Source organism: Electrophorus electricus, chromosome 15 (assembly GCF_041902795.1).
Source record: "Electrophorus electricus isolate QZ-2024a chromosome 15, ASM4190279v1, whole genome shotgun sequence".
NCBI lineage: Eukaryota > Metazoa > Chordata > Actinopteri > Gymnotiformes > Gymnotidae > Electrophorus > Electrophorus electricus.
In genome coordinates, this window is record NC_137511.1 from 1,734,127 (window position 1) to 1,754,260 (window position 20,134).

General features: G+C 40.7%; 7 non-coding genes across 7 annotated transcripts; all 7 read left to right on the plus strand.

Moving 5' to 3' along the window:
- The first annotated feature begins 523 nt into the window (after positions 1–523).
- Positions 524–605, plus strand: trnal-uag (transfer RNA leucine (anticodon UAG)). Its single transcript has one exon. It is a non-coding gene; the product is annotated as a tRNA-Leu (tRNA).
- A 2,719-nt stretch (positions 606–3,324) lies between these two features.
- On the plus strand, positions 3,325–3,406 carry trnal-uag (transfer RNA leucine (anticodon UAG)). The gene has a single exon. It is a non-coding gene; the product is annotated as a tRNA-Leu (tRNA).
- A 2,733-nt stretch (positions 3,407–6,139) lies between these two features.
- On the plus strand, positions 6,140–6,221 carry trnal-uag (transfer RNA leucine (anticodon UAG)). The gene has a single exon. It is a non-coding gene; the product is annotated as a tRNA-Leu (tRNA).
- Positions 6,222–8,960: 2,739 nt separating this feature from the next.
- On the plus strand, positions 8,961–9,042 carry trnal-uag (transfer RNA leucine (anticodon UAG)). Its single transcript has one exon. It is a non-coding gene; the product is annotated as a tRNA-Leu (tRNA).
- A 2,719-nt stretch (positions 9,043–11,761) lies between these two features.
- trnal-uag (transfer RNA leucine (anticodon UAG)) lies at positions 11,762–11,843 on the plus strand. Its single transcript has one exon. It is a non-coding gene; the product is annotated as a tRNA-Leu (tRNA).
- A 2,693-nt stretch (positions 11,844–14,536) lies between these two features.
- Positions 14,537–14,618, plus strand: trnal-uag (transfer RNA leucine (anticodon UAG)). The gene has a single exon. It is a non-coding gene; the product is annotated as a tRNA-Leu (tRNA).
- Positions 14,619–17,356: 2,738 nt separating this feature from the next.
- Positions 17,357–17,438, plus strand: trnal-uag (transfer RNA leucine (anticodon UAG)). Its single transcript has one exon. It is a non-coding gene; the product is annotated as a tRNA-Leu (tRNA).
- The last annotated feature ends 2,696 nt before the right edge of the window (positions 17,439–20,134 follow it).

Sequence of the window (20,134 nt, forward strand, 5' to 3'; positions counted from 1 at the left end):
CTGCACTGGGAGAATTTGGAAAAAGTACCTGAATGTGAACGTTATAGATTCTTCAACTGATTCAGAATGAAATGAAAACACAGAAGAACAAGTGGCAACTCATGCTAAATGTTGGCAAAAGTACTCTGCCAACCAGTTTCTTGGGTAACCAGTATCAAAAATAAGGCAAGGAAAGCTTGCATCAGGTAGTGTGACAGAGCAATCCAAGGTGTTGGATTAAGGCTCTAGTCCTTTCAGGGGGATGGGTTCAAGGCCGACTGCTGCCAGTAAACACTAAACTTTTGAGAAACCACTGAAGCACTCGCGCGCACACACAGCTACTTTGAGCAAAAACGTTGGTCCATATATGGAAAGATTCAATAGGAGGACTCATATGACTGTAGCAGAGAGCCATGCCAAGATCCTTGTCTAACATTACCTTTATTTGCAACAATCAATTCAAGATTGGGCAAAGGACTTGACCAGGATGTGTGAAAGTACAGACTCCTTCTTTCACAAATATGTTGAAAAGCCTCTGCTTTCGGGTAGCGTGGCCGAGTGGTCTAAGGCGCTGGATTTAGGCTCCAGTCTCTGTGGAGGCGTGGGTTCAAATCCCACCGCTGCCACTTTGTGTTTTAAAAAGACCGTTGCTTAGTCATGAACCTTGTCTACAGTGTCTCTCGAAAGATTCCTCGTCCCAATAGAGATTGATGAAGCAACCCCAAATGCTGCTGTTGATGCCTGAGTGCTTGGAAAGACTTTGGTTTCAGCACTCAAATGTGGCCTCATACACTGCCATGAAACCCTTGCTGCAAAAGCAGCATTTACATAGAGCACTTTGTTGAAACCCAGCTGATAAAAGTTCTGGATTCTTCATCTTTTTCAGTTCATCATCCATACATAGGCCATGGACTTATCACATACAGTGATGCTAAGTTGTTGGAACGCTTAGGACTCCCAACGATACCCTTGCTATATTGGCGCTGTTTGGAACAAACATGTTTTTGAAAACCTCTCTGACAAAAGTTAGGCATTCTTCAACTGAAACAGGTGGACAGGCGACCAAAGAAGAGAAAGTGGTGACAGAACCTACCTTTTGACAAAAGTACTTTGGCCACAGTACATAGATAGATAGATAGATAGATAGATAGATAGATAGATAGATAGATAGATAGATAGATAGATAGATAGATAGATAGATAGATAGATAGATAGATAGATAGATAGATAGATAGATAGATAGATAATCGCTATATTTAATCCCAGAGGGAAATTGAAACATTGAAGTAGCACAAAAAACATAAATGTTATATATATATATATATATATATATATATATACAATATATAAAAATAAGAATGTAAAAGAACAAGAAACAACATATATTGTATATGACTTGTGCAAGTGTAAGAATGGTAAGGTGTTCGATCCTTCCGATCTTTCACTGTTTACAGTATACCAGGTAAAGTGACAGTGCATTACAACATTCACTTAGGTGTGCAGTGAATACAGAATAAAAATGACAAAAGACTGGATATTAATAATAATAATAATAATAATAATAATAATAAGTACAATTCTAGCACTCAATACCACTCAGTAGCATCCTTACACAAAAATAACAATTGTGCAGTGTCATCGCAGTTGGTACGAATGATCTCCTGTACTGCTCCTTACTACAGTGGAGCTGATTGAGTCTGTGACAAAAAGTGCTCTGCTGTCTAGCCAGAAGATTATGGACAGGTTTTGAAGTATTATCGAGGATAGCCTTGAGTTTGTCGTCTGTCCTCATTTTAACCACAATGTCAAAACTGTCCAGAGAGCAGCCAAGGACTAAGCCAGCCTTCTTGATCAGTTTGTTGAGCTTGTTTGTCTCTCGTCCTCTGATGCTACCTCCCCAACACACAACTGCAAAAAGGAAACTCTACTAATCCCCTTCCTGTACACAGCTTCTGAATTGCCCTTCCAGTCCAGTTTCTTGTCGAGGAAGACACCCAAGTATTTGTATGTTACCTCCTACTCAATAGGAAACCGATGTCATGGGAAACCGGTGCTGACAAAGGTGCACAAAACAGAATACCTCTAGTAGAGTGGAAAAAACTTTCCATCATTCGACGACAGTGGTCCTAACTTGGGGGCCATAGTACTGCAACTTTTAGTGTCTTTGCTGCTCTAACAAGCAACCAAAGGGCCACAGTACTTAAGCATTTAGTGTCTTTGCTACTGTGGCAATCAACAATTCACTTAAGATGCACTGTATAATCTGCAGAAAAGTGCATACAGGTGTGTCAAAGTGGGAACTGTGCTTTGGCCATCCAAGAGCAAGGTTTGGCACATGTATGCTACGTACGCCTTGGACTTATCACGTACACTGATGCTAAGTTGTTGGAACTCTTAGGACTCCAACAATACCCCTGCTACAATGGTGCCATGTGGAACGAACACCTTATTGAAAGCCTCGCTGATAAAAGTTATGCATTCTTCAACTTATACAGGTCACAGTTGTCATGGGAAATCGGTGCTGACAAATGTGCACAAAACAGCCTTCCTCTAGTAGAGTGGCCAAAGGTTTCATTCATTTGATGACAGTGGTGCTCAATTGGGGGCCACAGTACTGCAACTTTTATTATCTTTACTTCTCTAACAAGTAATCTTACACTCAAGATAGGACTTTTACTTTGTCAGAGTTGACCCACGTGCAACAAAGTGGGACCGGTGGTGTGGCACTCTATGAATCTTGATTGACAAAAGTATGTTACGTAGGACACTGAGTTCCACCTGATTCTCAGCAGTTGGAACTCATCACACCAAAGAATCATCTGCTGCACTGGGAGAATTTGGAAAAAGTACCTGAATGTGAACGTTATAGATTCTTCAACTGATTCAGAATGAAATGAAAACACAGAAGAACAAGTGGCAACTCATGCTAAATGTTGGCAAAAGTACTCTGCCAACCAGTTTCTTGGGTAACCAGTATCAAAAATAAGGCAAGGAAAGCTTGCATCAGGTAGTGTGACAGAGCAATCCAAGGTGTTGGATTAAGGCTCTAGTCCTTTCAGGGGGATGGGTTCAAGGCCGACTGCTGCCAGTAAACACTAAACTTTTGAGAAACCACTGAAGCACTCGCGCGCACACACAGCTACTTTGAGCAAAAACGTTGGTCCATATATGGAAAGATTCAATAGGAGGACTCATATGACTGTAGCAGAGAGCCATGCCAAGATCCTTGTCTAACATTACCTTTATTTGCAACAATCAATTCAAGATTGGGCAAAGGACTTGACCAGGATGTGTGAAAGTACAGACTCCTTCTTTCACAAATATGTTGAAAAGCCTCTGCTTTCGGGTAGCGTGGCCGAGTGGTCTAAGGCGCTGGATTTAGGCTCCAGTCTCTGTGGAGGCGTGGGTTCAAATCCCACCGCTGCCACTTTGTGTTTTAAAAAGACCGTTGCTTAGTCATGAACCTTGTCTACAGTGTCTCTCGAAAGATTCCTCGTCCCAATAGAGATTGATGAAGCAACCCCAAATGCTGCTGTTGATGCCTGAGTGCTTGGAAAGACTTTGGTTTCAGCACTCAAATATGGCCTCATACACTGCCATGAAACCCTTGCTGCAAAAGCAGCATTTACATAGAGCACTTTGTTGAAACCCAGCTGATAAAAGTTCTGGATTCTTCATCTTTTTCAGTTCATCATCCATACATAGGCCATGGACTTATCACATACAGTGATGCTAAGTTGTTGGAACGCTTAGGACTCCCAACGATACCCTTGCTATATTGGCGCTGTTTAGAACAAACATGTTTTTGAAAACCTCTCTGAGAAAAGTTAGGTATTGTTCAACTGAAACAGGTGGACAGGCGACCAAAGAAGAGAAAGTGGTGACAGAACCTACCTTTTGACAAAAGTACTTTGGCCACAGTACATAGATAGATAGATAGATAGATAGATAGATAGATAGATAGATAGATAGATAGATAGATAGATAGATAGATAGATAGATAGATAGATAGATAGATAGATAGATAGATAGATAGATAGATAGATAGATAGATAGATAGATAGATAATCGCTATATTTAATCCCAGAGGGAAATTGAAACATTGAAGTAGCACAAAAAACATAAATGTTATATATATATATATATATATATATATATATACAATATATAAAAATAAGAATGTAAAAGAATAAGAAACAACATATATTGTATATGACTTGTGCAAGTGTAAGAATGGTAAGGTGTTCGATCCTTCCGATCTTTCACTGTTTACAGTATACCAGGTAAAGTGACAGTGCATTACAACATTCACTTAGGTGTGCAGTGAATACAGAATAAAAATGACAAAAGACTGGATATTAATAATAATAATAATAATAATAATAAGTACAATTCTAGCACTCAATACCACTCAGTAGCATCCTTACACAAAAATAACAATTGTGCAGTGTCATCGCAGTTGGTACGAATGATCTCCTGTACTGCTCCTTACTACAGTGGAGCTGATTGAGTCTGTGACAAAAAGTGCTCTGCTGTCTAGCCAGAAGATTATGGACAGGTTTTGAAGTATTATCGAGGATAGCCTTGAGTTTGTCGTCTGTCCTCATTTTAACCACAATGTCAAAACTGTCCAGAGAGCAGCCAAGGACTAAGCCAGCCTTCTTGATCAGTTTGTTGAGCTTGTTTGTCTCTCGTCCTCTGATGCTACCTCCCCAACACACAACTGCAAAAAGGAAACTCTACTAATCCCCTTCCTGTACACAGCTTCTGAATTGCCCTTCCAGTCCAGTTTCTTGTCGAGGAAGACACCCAAGTATTTGTATGTTACCTCCTACTCAATAGGAAACCGATGTCATGGGAAACCGGTGCTGACAAAGGTGCACAAAACAGAATACCTCTAGTAGAGTGGAAAAAACTTTCCATCATTCGACGACAGTGGTCCTAACTTGGGGGCCATAGTACTGCAACTTTTAGTGTCTTTGCTGCTCTAACAAGCAACCAAAGGGCCACAGTACTTAAGCATTTAGTGTCTTTGCTACTGTGGCAATCAACAATTCACTTAAGATGCACTGTATAATCTGCAGAAAAGTGCATACAGGTGTGTCAAAGTGGGAACTGTGCTTTGGCCATCCAAGAGCAAGGTTTGGCACATGTATGCTACGTACGCCTTGGACTTATCACGTACACTGATGCTAAGTTGTTGGAACTCTTAGGACTCCAACAATACCCCTGCTACAATGGTGCCATGTGGAACGAACACCTTATTGAAAGCCTCGCTGATAAAAGTTATGCATTCTTCAACTTATACAGGTCACAGTTGTCATGGGAAATCGGTGCTGACAAATGTGCACAAAACAGCCTTCCTCTAGTAGAGTGGCCAAAGGTTTCATTCATTTGATGACAGTGGTGCTCAATTGGGGGCCACAGTACTGCAACTTTTATTATCTTTACTTCTCTAACAAGTAATCTTACACTCAAGATAGGACTTTTACTTTGTCAGAGTTGACCCACGTGCAACAAAGTGGGACCGGTGGTGTGGCACTCTATGAATCTTGATTGACAAAAGTATGTTACGTAGGACACTGAGTTCCACCTGATTCTCAGCAGTTGGAACTCATCACACCAAAGAATCATCTGCTGCACTGGGAGAATTTGGAAAAAGTACCTGAATGTGAACGTTATAGATTCTTCAACTGATTCAGAATGAAATGAAAACACAGAAGAACAATTGGCAACTCATGCTAAATGTTGGCAAAAGTACTCTGCCAACCAGTTTCTTGGGTAACCAGTATCAAAAATAAGGCAAGGAAAGCTTGCATCAGGTAGTGTGACAGAGCAATCCAAGGAGTTGGATTAAGGCTCTAGTCCTTTCAGGGGGATGGGTTCAAGGCCGACTGCTGCCAGTAAACACTAAACTTTTGAGAAACCACTGAAGCACTCGCGCGCACACACAGCTACTTTGAGCAAAAACGTTGGTCCATATATGGAAAGATTCAATAGGAGGACTCATATGACTGTAGCAGAGAGCCATGCCAAGATCCTTGTCTAACATTACCTTTATTTGCAACAATCAATTCAAGATTGGGCAAAGGACTTGACCAGGATGTGTGAAAGTACAGACTCCTTCTTTCACAAATATGTTGAAAAGCCTCTGCTTTCGGGTAGCGTGGCCGAGTGGTCTAAGGCGCTGGATTTAGGCTCCAGTCTCTGTGGAGGCGTGGGTTCAAATCCCACCGCTGCCACTTTGTGTTTTAAAAAGACCGTTGCTTAGTCATGAACCTTGTCTACAGTGTCTCTCGAAAGATTCCTCGTCCCAATAGAGATTGATGAAGCAACCCCAAATGCTGCTGTTGATGCCTGAGTGCTTGGAAAGACTTTGGTTTCAGCACTCAAATGTGGCCTCATACACTGCCATGAAACCCTTGCTGCAAAAGCAGCATTTACATAGAGCACTTTGTTGAAACCCAGCTGATAAAAGTTCTGGATTCTTCATCTTTTTCAGTTCATCATCCATACATAGGCCATGGACTTATCACATACAGTGATGCTAAGTTGTTGGAACGCTTAGGACTCCCAACGATACCCTTGCTATATTGGCGCTGTTTGGAACAAACATGTTTTTGAAAACCTCTCTGACAAAAGTTAGGCATTCTTCAACTGAAACAGGTGGACAGGCGACCAAAGAAGAGAAAGTGGTGACAGAACCTACCTTTTGACAAAAGTACTTTGGCCACAGTACATAGCTAGATAGATAGATAGATAGATAGATAGATAGATAGATAGATAGATAGATAGATAGATAGATAGATAGATAGATAGATAGATAGATAGATAGATAGATAGATAGATAGATAGATAGATAGATAGATAGATAGATAGATAGATAGATAGATAATCGCTATATTTAATCCCAGAGGGAAATTGAAACATTGAAGTAGCACAAAAAACATAAATGTTATATATATATATATATATATATATACAATATATACAAATAAGAATGTAAAAGAATAAGAAACAACATATATTGTATATGACTTGTGCAAGTGTAAGAATGGTAAGGTGTTCGATCCTTCCGATCTTTCACTGTTTACAGTATACCAGGTAAAGTGACAGTGCATTACAACATTCACTTAGGTGTGCAGTGAATACAGAATAAAAATGACAAAAGACTGGATATTAATAATAATAATAATAATAATAATAAGTACAATTCTAGCACTCAATACCACTCAGTAGCATCCTTACACAAAAATAACAATTGTGCAGTGTCATCGCAGTTGGTACGAATGATCTCCTGTACTGCTCCTTACTACAGTGGAGCTGATTGAGTCTGTGACAAAAAGTGCTCTGCTGTCTAGTCAGAAGATTATGGACAGGTTTTGAAGTATTATCGAGGATAGCCTTGAGTTTGTCGTCTGTCCTCATTTTAACCACAATGTCAAAACTGTCCAGAGAGCAGCCAAGGACTAAGCCAGCCTTCTTGATCAGTTTGTTGAGCTTGTTTGTCTCTCGTCCTCTGATGCTACCTCCCCAACACACAACTGCAAAAAGGAAACTCTACTAATCCCCTTCCTGTACACAGCTTCTGAATTGCCCTTCCAGTCCAGTTTCTTGTCGAGGAAGACACCCAAGTATTTGTATGTTACCTCCTACTCAATAGGAAACCGATGTCATGGGAAACCGGTGCTGACAAAGGTGCACAAAACAGAATACCTCTAGTAGAGTGGAAAAAACTTTCCATCATTCGACGACAGTGGTCCTAACTTGGGGGCCATAGTACTGCAACTTTTAGTGTCTTTGCTGCTCTAACAAGCAACCAAAGGGCCACAGTACTTAAGCATTTAGTGTCTTTGCTACTGTGGCAATCAACAATTCACTTAAGATGCACTGTATAATCTGCAGAAAAGTGCATACAGGTGTGTCAAAGTGGGAACTGTGCTTTGGCCATCCAAGAGCAAGGTTTGGCACATGTATGCTACGTACGCCTTGGACTTATCACGTACACTGATGCTAAGTTGTTGGAACTCTTAGGACTCCAACAATACCCCTGCTACAATGGTGCCATGTGGAACGAACACCTTATTGAAAGCCTCGCTGATAAAAGTTATGCATTCTTCAACTTATACAGGTCACAGTTGTCATGGGAAATCGGTGCTGACAAATGTGCACAAAACAGCCTTCCTCTAGTAGAGTGGCCAAAGGTTTCATTCATTTGATGACAGTGGTGCTCAATTGGGGGCCACAGTACTGCAACTTTTATTATCTTTACTTCTCTAACAAGTAATCTTACACTCAAGATAGGACTTTTACTTTGTCAGAGTTGACCCACATGCAACAAAGTGGGACCGGTGGTGTGGCACTCTATGAATCTTGATTGACAAAAGTATGTTACGTAGGACACTGAGTTCCACCTGATTCTCAGCAGTTGGAACTCATCACACCAAAGAATCATCTGCTGCACTGGGAGAATTTGGAAAAAGTACCTGAATGTGAACGTTATAGATTCTTCAACTGATTCAGAATGAAATGAAAACACAGAAGAACAAGTGGCAACTCATGCTAAATGTTGGCAAAAGTACTCTGCCAACCAGTTTCTTGGGTAACCAGTATCAAAAATAAGGCAAGGAAAGCTTGCATCAGGTAGTGTGACAGAGCAATCCAAGGTGTTGGATTAAGGCTCTAGTCCTTTCAGGGGGATGGGTTCAAGGCCGACTGCTGCCAGTAAACACTAAACTTTTGAGAAACCACTGAAGCACTCGCGCGCACACACAGCTACTTTGAGCAAAAACGTTGGTCCATATATGGAAAGATTCAATAGGAGGACTCATATGACTGTAGCAGAGAGCCATGCCAAGATCCTTGTCTAACATTACCTTTATTTGCAACAATCAATTCAAGATTGGGCAAAGGACTTGACCAGGATGTGTGAAAGTACAGACTCCTTCTTTCACAAATATGTTGAAAAGCCTCTGCTTTCGGGTAGCGTGGCCGAGTGGTCTAAGGCGCTGGATTTAGGCTCCAGTCTCTGTGGAGGCGTGGGTTCAAATCCCACCGCTGCCACTTTGTGTTTTAAAAAGACCGTTGCTTAGTCATGAACCTTGTCTACAGTGTCTCTCGAAAGATTCCTCGTCCCAATAGAGATTGATGAAGCAACCCCAAATGCTGCTGTTGATGCCTGAGTGCTTGGAAAGACTTTGGTTTCAGCACTCAAATGTGGCCTCATACACTGCCATGAAACCCTTGCTGCAAAAGCAGCATTTACATAGAGCACTTTGTTGAAACCCAGCTGATAAAAGTTCTGGATTCTTCATCTTTTTCAGTTCATCATCCATACATAGGCCATGGACTTATCACATACAGTGATGCTAAGTTGTTGGAACGCTTAGGACTCCCAACGATACCCTTGCTATATTGGCGCTGTTTGGAACAAACATGTTTTTGAAAACCTCTCTGACAAAAGTTAGGCATTCTTCAACTGAAACAGGTGGACAGGCGACCAAAGAAGAGAAAGTGGTGACAGAACCTACCTTTTGACAAAAGTACTTTGGCCACAGTAGATAGATAGATAGATAGATAGATAGATAGATAGATAGATAGATAGATAGATAGATAGATAGATAGATAGATAGATAGATAGATAGATAGATAGATAGATAGATAGATAGATAGATAGATAGATAGATAGATAGATAATCGCTATATTTCATCCCAGAGGGAAATTGAAACATTGAAGTAGCACAAAAAACATAAATGTTATATATATATATATATATACAATATATAAAAATAAGAATGTAAAAGAATAAGAAACAACATATATTGTATATGACTTGTGCAAGTGTAAGAATGGTAAGGTGTTCGATCCTTCCGATCTTTCACTGTTTACAGTATACCAGGTAAAGTGACAGTGCATTACAACATTCACTTAGGTGTGCAGTGAATACAGAATAAAAATGACAAAAGACTGGATATTAATAATAATAATAATAATAATAATAATAATAAGTACAATTCTAGCACTCAATACCACTCAGTAGCATCCTTACACAAAAATAACAATTGTGCAGTGTCATCGCAGTTGGTACGAATGATCTCCTGTACTGCTCCTTACTACAGTGGAGCTGATTGAGTCTGTGACAAAAAGTGCTCTGCTGTCTAGCCAGAAGATTATGGACAGGTTTTGAAGTATTATCGAGGATAGCCTTGAGTTTGTCGTCTGTCCTCATTTTAACCACAATGTCAAAACTGTCCAGAGAGCAGCCAAGGACTAAGCCAGCCTTCTTGATCAGTTTGTTGAGCTTGTTTGTCTCTCGTCCTCTGATGCTACCTCCCCAACACACAACTGCAAAAAGGAAACTCTACTAATCCCCTTCCTGTACACAGCTTCTGAATTGCCCTTCCAGTCCAGTTTCTTGTCGAGGAAGACACCCAAGTATTTGTATGTTACCTCCTACTCAATAGGAAACCGATGTCATGGGAAACCGGTGCTGACAAAGGTGCACAAAACAGAATACCTCTAGTAGAGTGGAAAAAACTTTCCATCATTCGACGACAGTGGTCCTAACTTGGGGGCCATAGTACTGCAACTTTTAGTGTCTTTGCTGCTCTAACAAGCAACCAAAGGGCCACAGTACTTAAGCATTTAGTGTCTTTGCTACTGTGGCAATCAACAATTCACTTAAGATGCACTGTATAATCTGCAGAAAAGTGCATACAGGTGTGTCAAAGTGGGAACTGTGCTTTGGCCATCCAAGAGCAAGGTTTGGCACATGTATGCTACGTACGCCTTGGACTTATCACGTACACTGATGCTAAGTTGTTGGAACTCTTAGGACTCCAACAATACCCCTGCTACAATGGTGCCATGTGGAACGAACACCTTATTGAAAGCCTCGCTGATAAAAGTTATGCATTCTTCAACTTATACAGGTCACAGTTGTCATGGGAAATCGGTGCTGACAAATGTGCACAAAACAGCCTTCCTCTAGTAGAGTGGCCAAAGGTTTCATTCATTTGATGACAGTGGTGCTCAATTGGGGGCCACAGTACTGCAACTTTTATTATCTTTACTTCTCTAACAAGTAATCTTACACTCAAGATAGGACTTTTACTTTGTCAGAGTTGACCCACGTGCAACAAAGTGGGACCGGTGGTGTGGCACTCTATGAATCTTGATTGACAAAAGTATGTTACGTAGGACACTGAGTTCCACCTGATTCTCAGCAGTTGGAACTCATCACACCAAAGAATCATCTGCTGCACTGGGAGAATTTGGAAAAAGTACCTGAATGTGAACGTTATAGATTCTTCAACTGATTCAGAATGAAATGAAAACACAGAAGAACAAGTGGCAACTCATGCTAAATGTTGGCAAAAGTACTCTGCCAACCAGTTTCTTGGGTAACCAGTATCAAAAATAAGGCAAGGAAAGCTTGCATCAGGTAGTGTGACAGAGCATTCCAAGGTGTTGGATTAAGGCTCTAGTCCTTTCAGGGGGATGGGTTCAAGGCCGACTGCTGCCAGTAAACACTAAACTTTTGAGAAACCACTGAAGCACTCGCGCGCACACACAGCTACTTTGAGCAAAAACGTTGGTCCATATATGGAAAGATTCAATAGGAGGACTCATATGACTGTAGCAGAGAGCCATGCCAAGATCCTTGTCTAACATTACCTTTATTTGCAACAATCAATTCAAGATTGGGCAAAGGACTTGACCAGGATGTGTGAAAGTACAGACTCCTTCTTTCACAAATATGTTGAAAAGCCTCTGCTTTCGGGTAGCGTGGCCGAGTGGTCTAAGGCGCTGGATTTAGGCTCCAGTCTCTGTGGAGGCGTGGGTTCAAATCCCACCGCTGCCACTTTGTGTTTTAAAAAGACCGTTGCTTAGTCATGAACCTTGTCTACAGTGTCTCTCGAAAGATTCCTCGTCCCAATAGAGATTGATGAAGCAACCCCAAATGCTGCTGTTGATGCCTGAGTGCTTGGAAAGACTTTGGTTTCAGCACTCAAATGTGGCCTCATACACTGCCATGAAACCCTTGCTGCAAAAGCAGCATTTACATAGAGCACTTTGTTGAAACCCAGCTGATAAAAGTTCTGGATTCTTCATCTTTTTCAGTTCATCATCCATACATAGGCCATGGACTTATCACATACAGTGATGCTAAGTTGTTGGAACGCTTAGGACTCCCAACGATACCCTTGCTATATTGGCGCTGTTTGGAACAAACATGTTTTTGAAAACCTCTCTGACAAAAGTTAGGCATTCTTCAACTGAAACAGGTGGACAGGCGACCAAAGAAGAGAAAGTGGTGACAGAACCTACCTTTTGACAAAAGTACTTTGGCCACAGTACATAGCTAGATAGATAGATAGATAGATAGATAGATAGATAGATAGATAGATAGATAGATAGATAGATAGATAGATAGATAGATAGATAGATAGATAGATAGATAGATAGATAATCGCTATATTTAATCCCAGAGGGAAATTTAAACATTGAAGTAGCACAAAAAACATAAATGTTATATATATATATATATATATATACAATATATACAAATAAGAATGTAAAAGAATAAGAAACAACATATATTGTATATGACTTGTGCAAGTGTAAGAATGGTAAGGTGTTCGATCCTTCCGATCTTTCACTGTTTACAGTATACCAGGTAAAGTGACAGTGCATTACAACATTCACTTAGGTGTGCAGTGAATACAGAATAAAAATGACAAAAGACTGGATATTAATAATAATAATAATAATAATAATAAGTACAATTCTAGCACTCAATACCACTCAGTAGCATCCTTACACAAAAATAACAATTGTGCAGTGTCATCGCAGTTGGTACGAATGATCTCCTGTACTGCTCCTTACTACAGTGGAGCTGATTGAGTCTGTGACAAAAAGTGCTCTGCTGTCTAGTCAGAAGATTATGGACAGGTTTTGAAGTATTATCGAGGATAGCCTTGAGTTTGTCGTCTGTCCTCATTTTAACCACAATGTCAAAACTGTCCAGAGAGCAGCCAAGGACTAAGCCAGCCTTCTTGATCAGTTTGTTGAGCTTGTTTGTCTCTCGTCCTCTGATGCTACCTCCCCAACACACAACTGCAAAAAGGAAACTCTACTAATCCCCTTCCTGTACACAGCTTCTGAATTGCCCTTCCAGTCCAGTTTCTTGTCGAGGAAGACACCCAAGTATTTGTATGTTACCTCCTACTCAATAGGAAACCGATGTCATGGGAAACCGGTGCTGACAAAGGTGCACAAAACAGAATACCTCTAGTAGAGTGGAAAAAACTTTCCATCATTCGACGACAGTGGTCCTAACTTGGGGGCCATAGTACTGCAACTTTTAGTGTCTTTGCTGCTCTAACAAGCAACCAAAGGGCCACAGTACTTAAGCATTTAGTGTCTTTGCTACTGTGGCAATCAACAATTCACTTAAGATGCACTGTATAATCTGCAGAAAAGTGCATACAGGTGTGTCAAAGTGGGAACTGTGCTTTGGCCATCCAAGAGCAAGGTTTGGCACATGTATGCTACGTACGCCTTGGACTTATCACGTACACTGATGCTAAGTTGTTGGAACTCTTAGGACTCCAACAATACCCCTGCTACAATGGTGCCATGTGGAACGAACACCTTATTGAAAGCCTCGCTGATAAAAGTTATGCATTCTTCAACTTATACAGGTCACAGTTGTCATGGGAAATCGGTGCTGACAAATGTGCACAAAACAGCCTTCCTCTAGTAGAGTGGCCAAAGGTTTCATTCATTTGATGACAGTGGTGCTCAATTGGGGGCCACAGTACTGCAACTTTTATTATCTTTACTTCTCTAACAAGTAATCTTACACTCAAGATAGGACTTTTACTTTGTCAGAGTTGACCCACGTGCAACAAAGTGGGACCGGTGGTGTGGCACTCTATGAATCTTGATTGACAAAAGTATGTTACGTAGGACACTGAGTTCCACCTGATTCTCAGCAGTTGGAACTCATCACACCAAAGAATCATCTGCTGCACTGGGAGAATTTGGAAAAAGTACCTGAATGTGAACGTTATAGATTCTTCAACTGATTCAGAATGAAATGAAAACACAGAAGAACAAGTGGCAACTCATGCTAAATGTTGGCAAAAGTACTCTGCCAACCAGTTTCTTGGGTAACCAGTATCAAAAATAAGGCAAGGAAAGCTTGCATCAGGTAGTGTGACAGAGCAATCCAAGGTGTTGGATTAAGGCTCTAGTCCTTTCAGGGGGATGGGTTCAAGGCCGACTGCTGCCAGTAAACACTAAACTTTTGAGAAACCACTGAAGCACTCGCGCGCACACACAGCTACTTTGAGCAAAAACGTTGGTCCATATATGGAAAGATTCAATAGGAGGACTCATATGACTGTAGCAGAGAGCCATGCCAAGATCCTTGTCTAACATTACCTTTATTTGCAACAATCAATTCAAGATTGGGCAAAGGACTTGACCAGGATGTGTGAAAGTACAGACTCCTTCTTTCACAAATATGTTGAAAAGCCTCTGCTTTCTGGTAGCGTGGCCGAGTGGTCTAAGGCGCTGGATTTAGGCTCCAGTCTCTGTGGAGGCGTGGGTTCAAATCCCACCGCTGCCACTTTGTGTTTTAAAAAGACCGTTGCTTAGTCATGAACCTTGTCTACAGTGTCTCTCGAAAGATTCCTCGTCCCAATAGAGATTGATGAAGCAACCCCAAATGCTGCTGTTGATGCCTGAGTGCTTGGAAAGACTTTGGTTTCAGCACTCAAATGTGGCCTCATACACTGCCATGAAACCCTTGCTGCAAAAGCAGCATTTACATAGAGCACTTTGTTGAAACCCAGCTGATAAAAGTTCTGGATTCTTCATCTTTTTCATTTCATCATCCATACATAGGCCATGGACTTATCACATACAGTGATGCTAAGTTGTTGGAACGCTTAGGACTCCCAACGATACCCTTGCTATATTGGCGCTGTTTGGAACAAACATGTTTTTGAAAACCTCTCTGACAAAAGTTAGGCATTCTTCAACTGAAACAGGTGGACAGGCGACCAAAGAAGAGAAAGTGGTGACAGAACCTACCTTTTGACAAAAGTACTTTGGCCACAGTACATAGATAGATAGATAGATAGATAGATAGATAGATAGATAGATAGATAGATAGATAGATAGATAGATAGATAGATAGATAGATAGATAGATAGATAGATAGATAGATAGATAGATAGATAGATAGAGAGATAATCGCTATATTTAATCCCAGAGGGAAATTGAAACATTGAAGTAGCACAAAAAACATAAATGTTATATATATATATATATATATATATATATATATATATATACAATATATAAAAATAAGAATGTAAAAGAATAAGAAACAACATATATTGTATATGACTTGTGCAAGTGTAAGAATGGTAAGGTGTTCGATCCTTCCGATCTTTCACTGTTTACAGTATACCAGGTAAAGTGACAGTGCATTACAACATTCACTTAGGTGTGCAGTGAATACAGAATAAAAATGACAAAAGACTGGATATTAATAATAATAATAATAATAATAATAATAATAATAAGTACAATTCTAGCACTCAATACCACTCAGTAGCATCCTTACACAAAAATAACAATTGTGCAGTGTCATCGCAGTTGGTACGAATGATCTCCTGTACTGCTCCTTACTACAGTGGAGCTGATTGAGTCTGTGACAAAAAGTGCTCTGCTGTCTAGCCAGAAGATTATGGACAGGTTTTGAAGTATTATCGAGGATAGCCTTGAGTTTGTCGTCTGTCCTCATTTTAACCACAATGTCAAAACTGTCCAGAGAGCAGCCAAGGACTAAGCCAGCCTTCTTGATCAGTTTGTTGAGCTTGTTTGTCTCTCGTCCTCTGATGCTACCTCCCCAACACACAACTGCAAAAAGGAAACTCTACTAATCCCCTTCCTGTACACAGCTTCTGAATTGCCCTTCCAGTCCAGTTTCTTGTCGAGGAAGACACCCAAGTATTTGTATGTTACCTCCTACTCAATAGGAAACCGATGTCATGGGAAACCGGTGCTGACAAAGGTGCACAAAACAGAATACCTCTAGTAGAGTGGAAAAAACTTTCCATCATTCGACGACAGTGGTCCTAACTTGGGGGCCATAGTACTGCAACTTTTAGTGTCTTTGCTGCTCTAACAAGCAACCAAAGGGCCACAGTACTTAAGCATTTAGTGTCTTTGCTACTGTGGCAATCAACAATTCACTTAAGATGCACTGTATAATCTGCAGAAAAGTGCATACAGGTGTGTCAAAGTGGGAACTGTGCTTTGGCCATCCAAGAGCAAGGTTTGGCACATGTATGCTACGTACGCCTTGGACTTATCACGTACACTGATGCTAAGTTGTTGGAACTCTTAGGACTCCAACAATACCCCTGCTACAATGGTGCCATGTGGAACGAACACCTTATTGAAAGCCTCGCTGATAAAAGTTATGCATTCTTCAACTTATACAGGTCACAGTTGTCATGGGAAATCGGTGCTGACAAATGTGCACAAAACAGCCTTCCTCTAGTAGAGTGGCCAAAGGTTTCATTCATTTGATGACAGTGGTGCTCAATTGGGGGCCACAGTACTGCAACTTTTATTATCTTTACTTCTCTAACAAGTAATCTTACACTCAAGATAGGACTTTTACTTTGTCAGAGTTGACCCACGTGCAACAAAGTGGGACCGGTGGTGTGGCACTCTATGAATCTTGATTGACAAAAGTATGTTACGTAGGACACTGAGTTCCACCTGATTCTCAGCAGTTGGAACTCATCACACCAAAGAATCATCTGCTGCACTGGGAGAATTTGGAAAAAGTACCTGAATGTGAACGTTATAGATTCTTCAACTGATTCAGAATGAAATGAAAACACAGAAGAACAAGTGGCAACTCATGCTAAATGTTGGCAAAAGTACTCTGCCAACCAGTTTCTTGGGTAACCAGTATCAAAAATAAGGCAAGGAAAGCTTGCATCAGGTAGTGTGACAGAGCATTCCAAGGTGTTGGATTAAGGCTCTAGTCCTTTCAGGGGGATGGGTTCAAGGCCGACTGCTGCCAGTAAACACTAAACTTTTGAGAAACCACTGAAGCACTCGCGCGCACACACAGCTACTTTGAGCAAAAACGTTGGTCCATATATGGAAAGATTCAATAGGAGGACTCATATGACTGTAGCAGAGAGCCATGCCAAGATCCTTGTCTAACATTACCTTTATTTGCAACAATCAATTCAAGATTGGGCAAAGGACTTGACCAGGATGTGTGAAAGTACAGACTCCTTCTTTCACAAATATGTTGAAAAGCCTCTGCTTTCGGGTAGCGTGGCCGAGTGGTCTAAGGCGCTGGATTTAGGCTCCAGTCTCTGTGGAGGCGTGGGTTCAAATCCCACCGCTGCCACTTTGTGTTTTAAAAAGACCGTTGCTTAGTCATGAACCTTGTCTACAGTGTCTCTCGAAAGATTCCTCGTCCCAATAGAGATTGATGAAGCAACCCCAAATGCTGCTGTTGATGCCTGAGTGCTTGGAAAGACTTTGGTTTCAGCACTCAAATGTGGCCTCATACACTGCCATGAAACCCTTGCTGCAAAAGCAGCATTTACATAGAGCACTTTGTTGAAACCCAGCTGATAAAAGTTCTGGATTCTTCATCTTTTTCAGTTCATCATCCATACATAGGCCATGGACTTATCACATACAGTGATGCTAAGTTGTTGGAATGCTTAGGACTCCCAACGATACCCTTGCTATATTGGCGCTGTTTGGAACAAACATGTTTTTGAAAACCTCTCTGACAAAAGTTAGGCATTCTTCAACTGAAACAGGTGGACAGGCGACCAAAGAAGAGAAAGTGGTGACAGAACCTACCTTTTGACAAAAGTACTTTGGCCACAGTACATAGATAGATAGATAGATAGATAGATAGATAGATAGATAGATAGATAGATAGATAGATAGATAGATAGATAGATAGATAGATAGATAGATAGATAGATAGATAGATAGATAGATAGATAGATAGATAGATAGATAGATAGATAGATAGATAGATAATCGCTATATTTAATCCCAGAGGGAAATTGAAACATTGAAGTAGCACAAAAAACATAAATGTTATATATATATATATATATATATACAATATATAAAAATAAGAATGTAAAAGAATAAGAAACAACATATATTGTATATGACTTGTGCAAGTGTAAGAATGGTAAGGTGTTCGATCCTTCCGATCTTTCACTGTTTACAGTATACCAGGTAAAGTGACAGTGCATTACAACATTCACTTAGGTGTGCAGTGAATACAGAATAAAAATGACAAAAGACTGGATATTAATAATAATAATAATAATAATAATAATAAGTACAATTCTAGCACTCAATACCACTCAGTAGCATCCTTACACAAAAATAACAATTGTGCAGTGTCATCGCAGTTGGTACGAATGATCTCCTGTACTGCTCCTTACTACAGTGGAGCTGATTGAGTCTGTGACAAAAAGTGCTCTGCTGTCTAGCCAGAAGATTATGGACAGGTTTTGAAGTATTATCGAGGATAGCCTTGAGTTTGTCGTCTGTCCTCATTTTAACCACAATGTCAAAACTGTCCAGAGAGCAGCCAAGGACTAAGCCAGCCTTCTTGATCAGTTTGTTGAGCTTGTTTGTCTCTCGTCCTCTGATGCTACCTCCCCAACACACAACTGCAAAAAGGAAACTCTACTAATCCCCTTCCTGTACACAGCTTCTGAATTGCCCTTCCAGTCCAGTTTCTTGTCGAGGAAGACACCCAAGTATTTGTATGTTACCTCCTACTCAATAGGAAACCGATGTCATGGGAAACCGGTGCTGACAAAGGTGCACAAAACAGAATACCTCTAGTAGAGTGGAAAAAACTTTCCATCATTCGACGACAGTGGTCCTAACTTGGGGGCCATAGTACTGCAACTTTTAGTGTCTTTGCTGCTCTAACAAGCAACCAAAGGGCCACAGTACTTAAGCATTTAGTGTCTTTGCTACTGTGGCAATCAACAATTCACTTAAGATGCACTGTATAATCTGCAGAAAAGTGCATACAGGTGTGTCAAAGTGGGAACTGTGCTTTGGCCATCCAAGAGCAAGGTTTGGCACATGTATGCTACGTACGCCTTGGACTTATCACGTACACTGATGCTAAGTTGTTGGAACTCTTAGGACTCCAACAATACCCCTGCTACAATGGTGCCATGTGGAACGAACACCTTATTGAAAGCCTCGCTGATAAAAGTTATGCATTCTTCAACTTATACAGGTCACAGTTGTCATGGGAAATCGGTGCTGACAAATGTGCACAAAACAGCCTTCCTCTAGTAGAGTGGCCAAAGGTTTCATTCATTTGATGACAGTGGTGCTCAATTGGGGGCCACAGTACTGCAACTTTTATTATCTTTACTTCTCTAACAAGTAATCTTACACTCAAGATAGGACTTTTACTTTGTCAGAGTTGACCCACGTGCAACAAAGTGGGACCGGTGGTGTGGCACTCTATGAATCTTGATTGACAAAAGTATGTTACGTAGGACACTGAGTTCCACCTGATTCTCAGCAGTTGGAACTCATCACACCAAAGAATCATCTGCTGCACTGGGAGAATTTGGAAAAAGTACCTGAATGTGAACGTTATAGATTCTTCAACTGATTCAGAATGAAATGAAAACACAGAAGAACAAGTGGCAACTCATGCTAAATGTTGGCAAAAGTACTCTGCCAACCAGTTTCTTGGGTAACCAGTATCAAAAATAAGGCAAGGAAAGCTTGCATCAGGTAGTGTGACAGAGCAATCCAAGGTGTTGGATTAAGGCTCTAGTCCTTTCAGGGGGATGGGTTCAAGGCCGACTGCTGCCAGTAAACACTAAACTTTTGAGAAACCACTGAAGCACTCGCGCGCACACACAGCTACTTTGAGCAAAAACGTTGGTCCATATATGGAAAGATTCAATAGGAGGACTCATATGACTGTAGCAGAGAGCCATGCCAAGATCCTTGTCTAACATTACCTTTATTTGCAACAATCAATTCAAGATTGGGCAAAGGACTTGACCAAGATGTGTGAAAGTA